This window comes from Macadamia integrifolia, unplaced genomic scaffold, assembly GCF_013358625.1.
Source record: "Macadamia integrifolia cultivar HAES 741 unplaced genomic scaffold, SCU_Mint_v3 scaffold2873, whole genome shotgun sequence".
In the NCBI taxonomy this organism is placed as follows: domain Eukaryota; kingdom Viridiplantae; phylum Streptophyta; class Magnoliopsida; order Proteales; family Proteaceae; genus Macadamia; species Macadamia integrifolia.
Window position 1 is genome coordinate 25,633 of NW_024869019.1, and position 6,868 is coordinate 32,500.

Sequence of the window (6,868 nt, forward strand, 5' to 3'; positions counted from 1 at the left end):
GCCCTTAGATATTCTGGGCCGCACGCGTGCTACACTGATGTATTCAATGATTCTATAGCCTTGGTCGACGGGCCCGAGTAATCTTTGAAAATTTCATCGTGATGTTGATAGATCATTGCAATTGTTGGTCTTCAACGAGGAATTCCTAGTAAGCGCGAGTCATCAGCTCGCATTGACTACGTCCCTACCCTTTATACACACCACCCGTCGCTCCTACCGATTGAATGGTCTGGTAAAGTGTTCGAATTACGGTGACGTGGATGGTTCACCGCCATCGACGTCGTGAGAAGTCCACTGAACCTTATCATTCAGAGGAAGGAGAAGTCGTAACAAGGTTTCCGTAGGTGAACCTGCGGAAGGATCATTGTCAATACCTGCCCAGTGAGACCCGTGAACATGTTACATTGCGCGATCAAGGTAGGGCGTGGGAGCTTGAGCTTCTTCCTTACCGACCCTTGTAAAAGGTCGGTATGCGATCCTTTGTAGAATTTGACCCAAACACAACCACCGGTGCAGTCGGCTCCAAGGAACTTGCAATGGAAAGGATATGACATCATTGCGCCATTGGTGTGGTGTGGTCATCCTAGATCCGAATCTTATTTTAATGACTCTCGATAATGGATATCTCAGCTCTTACATCGATGAAGAATGTAGCGAAATGTGATACTTGGTGTGAATTGCAGAATCCCATGAACCATCGAGTCTTTGAACATAAGTTACGCCCTAGGCCATCTGGCTGAGGGCACGCCTGCCTGGGCATCACGCGTCATGTTTCCCCACCTCCTTTGCCCCTTGTGGTGGTGGTGTAGAGCGAAGATTGGCCCCTGTGTCTCTATTCGACGTACGGTCGGCCCAAAGTTAAGGGCCCCTTATGTGGCAAGCGTCACGATGAGTGGTGGTTCGAGCCACTTTGACATTGCTCGGACATCATGTGCGTGTTCTGCTCCCATTGGGCTCTAGAGACCCTAATTGCCATTCGATGGCATTTTGACTGTGAACCCAGGTCAGGCGGGGTTACCCGGTGAGTTTAAGCATATCAACAAGCAGAGGACAAGAAACTTACGGGAAGAGCCCAGCTTGAGAATCGGGTGGCGTTGTTGTTCGAATTGTAGTCTGTAGAAGCGTCCTCAGCGACGGACCGGGCCTAAGCCCCTGGAAGGGGGCATTGGAGAGGGTGAGAGCCCCATTGAGTTTGGACCCTATCGCACCATGAGTCGCTATCGACGAGTCAGGTTGCTTGGGAATGCAGCCCTAATTGGGCGGTAAATTCCGTCCAAGGCTAAATATGGGCGAGTGACCGATAATGAACAAGTACTGCGAGGGAAAGATGAAAAGAACTTTGAAAAGAGGGTCAAAAAGTGCTTGAAATTGTCAAGAGGGAAGCGGATGGGGGAAGGTGATGCACCTTGATCGGATGCGAAATGGTTAATAGTCGGTCCGTTGCTTAACTTAGGGTGAGGACCGATGTGGATGCAGCGGCGTCCCATGCCCGGGTTGTCTCGTTTTGCCTGCGGATATGTTGTCACCGCGATCGTGGCAGGCAACGTGCACCTCAATGGTGTGCCTATTGGCAACTGCATGCTCCGAGCATTGGCCTGTCAGGCTCCCCATTCGACCCGTCTTGAAACACAGACCAAGAAGTCTGATATGTGTGCAAGTCAACAGGCGCATAAAACCCGTAAGGTGTAAGGAATCTGACTGGTGGGATCCCCTTGCGGGTTGCACCATCGACCGACCTAAATCTTTTGTGAAGGGTTCAAGTGAAAGCATACCTGTCGGGACCCGAAAGATGGTGAACTATACCTGAGCAACGCGAAGCCAGAGGAAACTCTGGTGGAGGCCTGCAGCGATACTGACGTGCAAATCATATGTCTGACTTGGGTATAGGGGTAAAAGACTTATCGGATCGTTGAGTTGCTGGTTCCCTCTGCAGTTTCCCTCAGGATAGCTAGAGCTCGCAGGCGAGTTCTATTGGGGTAAAGCCAATGATTAGAGGCATCGGGAGAGCAATGCCCTCGACCTATTCTCAAACTTTAAATAGGTAGGATGGCGTGGCTGCTTCGTTGAGCCACGCCATGGAATCGAGAGCTCCAAGTGGGCCATTTTTGGTAAGCAGAACTGGTGATGTGGGATGAACCGAAAGTCGGGTTACGGTGCTGGATTGCATGCTAACCTAGAACCCACAAAGGGTGTTGGTCGATTCAGATAGTAGGACGGTGGTCATGGAAGTCGAAATCCACTAAGGAGTGCTTAACAACTCACCTACTAAATCAACTAGCCCCAAAAATGGATGGCACTATGGCGTGCAACCTATACCCGGCCATCGGGGCAACTGCTAGGCCCAGATGAGTACGAGGGCACGGCGGTCACCGTAAAATTTGGGGTGCGAGCCCAGGCAGAGCGGCCATCGGTGTAGATCTTGGTGGTAGTAGCAAATATTCAAATGAGAACTTTGAAGGCCGAAGAGAGGAAAGGTTCCATGTGAACGGCACTTGCACATGGGTTAGTCGATCCTAAGGGACGGGGGAAGCCAGTCAAAGAGCGTGTATGCGTGCGTGCTCTGAAAGGGAATCGGGTTAAAATTCCCAAATTAGGACATGGCGGTTAATGGCAACATTAGGAAGTCCGAAGATGTCGATGGGGGCCTCGGGAAGAGTTATCTTTTCTATTTAACAGCTTGCCCACCCTGGAAACAGCTCAGTCGGAGGTAGGGTCCAGTGGTTGGAAGAGCACCGCACGTCGCGTTGTGTCCGTTGCACACCCGGTGGCCCTAAAAAATCTAATGGACCGAGTGCCGACCATGCCCGATCGTACTCATAATCGCATCAAGTCTCCAAGGTGAACAGCCTATGGTCGATGGAACATAGGCGTTACTCCTTGCGAGAATGGAGACAACTAGAAGACGTTGTAGGAGGCTCAAGTTATGTGACTACAACAAGAACCCCAATAGGCATTACTCCTTATGAGAGGGAGGCTAATTTGGTTGCTGATCCAATCATCCAGAGACACAAACTATCCCCTTACGTGGAGTATTTAGTCAAGTGGAAGGGGCAACCAGAGAGTGAGATGAGATGGGAGACAACTGGCATGCTAAGATGGCTCGTGAATAAAAGTACCACAACGAGGTTACGACGGGGGCATCGCAGATTTAGGTGGGGGAGAGTGTCACGACCTGCCCAACATAGGCCCACGGGCCTAGCTCACCAAGCCCATGAACTTAGGCTATTGGGCTAAGTAAGGTCCAAGTTCAAGAGTTTTCTACAAAGGTGTAGTAACTCTAGATATTTTATTGTAGATATTTGTAGAAGATATTTATAGGAGATATTTTGGGAGAGATTTCTAGAGCTCCGCTAAGGAGGTGGGAAGCTTCTAGTTTCCTCCCCGACCGTTGGATGGAGGACATTTGTAAATATCTTAGCCATCCATTGTAACTTAGGGTGCCTATAAATAGCTGTTGCCTCATTTGGCAAAGGCACTCACCAAGGACCAACCAAGAGTGTTCAACCAAGCAAGTGAGTTCTCAAGCCTTGTACTCAAGAGTTCTCTAGTGCAATACAAGTTCATTCTTCTCAAACTCACTCTTGTGTTCACTTCTTCTCTTCCCAAGTCCCTTAAGGAGGGTGGTTTGGCTGATTTAGTGCTAGTTTAAGTGCTAAGTGCCAGCGTGGTTGCTTAGAAAGTCTAAAGTTGTGACAACATGCTCTTGAATGGCCCATATGTGTGCCTAGGCGTGCCCCCAAATGTTGACTACATGTGCCCATGTGTGCACATTGAATGACTGCACAACACCCCAAGTGTTGACTACATGTGCACATTAAATGGCCTAAGTGTTGCCTAACTGTGCCCATACATGCCCACAAGTGTTGCCTAAGTGTACACCCAAGTGCGCCTGTGCGTACTCTTGAATGCCCCAAGTGTCGCCTTAAGTGTGCCTATTCATGCCCTCAAGGTTTGAATAAGTGTGTCTACGCATGCACCCAAGTGTTGCCCAAGTGTCACCTAATTGTACTCTTGAATGCCCCAAATGTTGCCTAAGTGTGCTCTTGAATGCCGCAAGCATGCACATATACGTGCCCATGACTAGGCCTACGCATGCCCCCCTAAATGTGCCTATGTGCATATGAAGGCAGTGCACATGGTAGCAGTACCGCATGCACGGCCGCACAAGGTGCATGCATGGTGGCTAGCTGCCGCGCACTTGGCCGCAACCAAGGCCTTACCGCACGGACAAGGATGCAAGCTATCGCACGCACAGGTGCAAGCATGGCTACACTACCCTGCACAAGGTTACAGGCCAGCGCGGGCACGACTGCAGACAAGGCTGCACTATCGCGAGCATGGATGCAGGCATGGCTGTACATGTCACGGGCATGATGGCAGGCTGTCTTACACACGGCTGCACTACCGAGCACGCATATGGCTGGCATGGCCTAAAAAGGAGCTCCGCTTACGTTGCTGCAACCAAGGTTGTACAGCACGCACATGGATGCAGGCTATCATGCATGGGTACAGGCATGGGTGCACTACCCCATGGGCAAGGTTGCACTAGCGCGCAAGGCTGCTGGCATGGAGGCAGGCTGTCGCGCACATAGATGCCGGCGTGGCTGCAATACCGCAAACATGGTTGCATGCCACCTCGTGCATAGATGCAGGTAAGGCTCCACTATCTCGAGCATGGGTGCGGGCTACCACGCGCACATGGCTTGGGGCTAGGGTGCACCACCACGGGTTAGGTGGCAGGCAACAACGCACATTACTGTGGGAAAGGGTGCAAAACCGCACGCAAGGTGGCAGGCACGGCCGCACATGGCTACAGGTAATGGTGTAGGCCACGCGTGCTGGGCTGCTGCTCGTGCCGCACTTCCATGCACATAGCTACCACCACGGCTACACATGCCCAGAACAAGGTTAAGCGTGTGGCCGCACATGACACGCAGATAGCTACCCAGCCGCCCCAAAGTTAGTTCCTCACCGCACATGCCGCACGCTTGGCTGGACTAACGCGCGTAAGGTTACGGGAATGGCTACACATGCCGCACCCTTGGATGCCCTACAACTCGCAAGGGTGTGTGCATTGCTGCACACCGCCCTCCAGGTCGCATGTATGTCTGCATGTGCCACACCCATCGCTGCCTTGCCCCGCTCTTGGTTTCGGGAGTTGCCGAAAGTGCCACGCACTAGGTTACAGGCAGGATTGAACCGCCGCACGCAAGGTTACATTGCATGGTCACAAATGCCACGCGCATGCCTGCCCATGCAGCGATCATGATAGCTGGCAAGGCCGCACATGACACGAACATTTCAGAACATGGCGCCACAGGCATTTCAGAACATGGCGCGTAAGGTTGCAGGCATTGCTGCACTTCCATGCCCACGTCTGCAATCCATCGTGCACATAGCCGCACGCACATGGATCACACATGGGTGTTGCCGTGGTCCCCATGGCCCATGCAACAGAGGCTCCTTTGCAGCCTTCAGCTGCACACGAGGCACCGACTGCTGCACACGTCAAGGCCATACCCGCACAACATATTTTGGGTCTATAAATCATGTTGTGCAAAACATCCCTTTAGGTTAGAAAAGCCTTGCAATTGACTATTTGGCACTCAAAGTAAAATCATTTGCACTTAAACCCTGCATTTCCATTTTTTTGAGTATTTTTCGTAACGTTTCAATCATAAAATATTAAAATATATTGGAATGGTCTAATATCTTTTCAGAACATTCTATCAACCTTTGGAAGACATCTGAAATTTAGTTTTCAGAAAAATACATTAAAATGAATTTTTCATAGTTTTTTGAATTTAATGTTTTTTAATATTAAAAAATTAATAAAAAAATAAATATCTCATGCCAAGTTTCATTTGATTTGGATTTTCAAGAGGCATGGCATTTGAAAACAAGTAAATGGCCAATCCATCCTGATGTTTAACCCCTCTGCCGCACACCGCTACCTGCCACACTAGGCTATTGGGTGCATAAGGGATCCTGCCTTGTGCTGTCGTGCCCCGTAGCCGCATGGCATGCCCAAGATAGGCTTGGCATGTGCACGTTGGTTCCGATGACTGCCTTTGCTATACGTTGTGGCCTGCCATGGGGTGCTGCTAGGCATGCATGGCTGCTTGCATAGCTGTTGCCACATACACCAGTAGCTACACAGAAAGCCCAAGAGTTGCTGCACGGCATGTGAAGGATAGCAACATGGCATGATGGTTTCGATGATTGGCCCCTTGTTTTGCACCTTGGCAGGCCAATGCATGCTGGTGGGATTGCATGGCTGCCTGCACACTGCACCTACACCCTCACCGCAGCCTACTGCCACTTTTGCTAGTTTTTATATAGCATGTCCAAGAGAGTCATGGCATGTGAAAAATGTGGAAATGACGCGTTGGCCCCGTTGATTAATCCCATCTAGGCACCGTGGCAGTTTGACGTGCTTTGCTTCCTGCCATGTGCAGTTGTACTAGTGCCACTATTTGCGAGCGTGGCCATAGTAAGCGCATTTCCACCCCTCTGTGCTCTTTGGCTTCTCATCATATGTAGGTCATGGTGCAAGTGGTGGGCTGTTGTCTACATTGACATGCCCAATGAATGGGTTTCACGGAATCATTGGTCAAGTCAGTGTGCACAACAAATATTTGGTTGGTCCCTCCCCCCCATCCTATTGTTTTTTTTTTTAAATTGCATTATCGTGGGTTTGTTGCTTGCAAGGGTTTTTCCATGCTCGATTTTGTGGCCTATACAATTTGGAGAAGTGCGTTTCTAAGTCGCACCTAGGTGCAGAGGTGTTTGCATGCCTTTTGCCACCAGTGTTATAATACAACATTAACGTTGGTCTCTAGAGAACATAGGTTGCAAGCTTGCAGGT

At 50.2% G+C, this 6,868-nt stretch overlaps 1 non-coding gene across 1 annotated transcript; it reads left to right on the plus strand.

Annotated features, from left to right (window-relative positions):
• Positions 1-606: 606 nt before the first annotated feature.
• Positions 607-762, plus strand: LOC122067367. The gene has a single exon (XR_006136672.1). It is a non-coding gene; the product is annotated as a 5.8S ribosomal RNA (ribosomal RNA).
• The last annotated feature ends 6,106 nt before the right edge of the window (positions 763-6,868 follow it).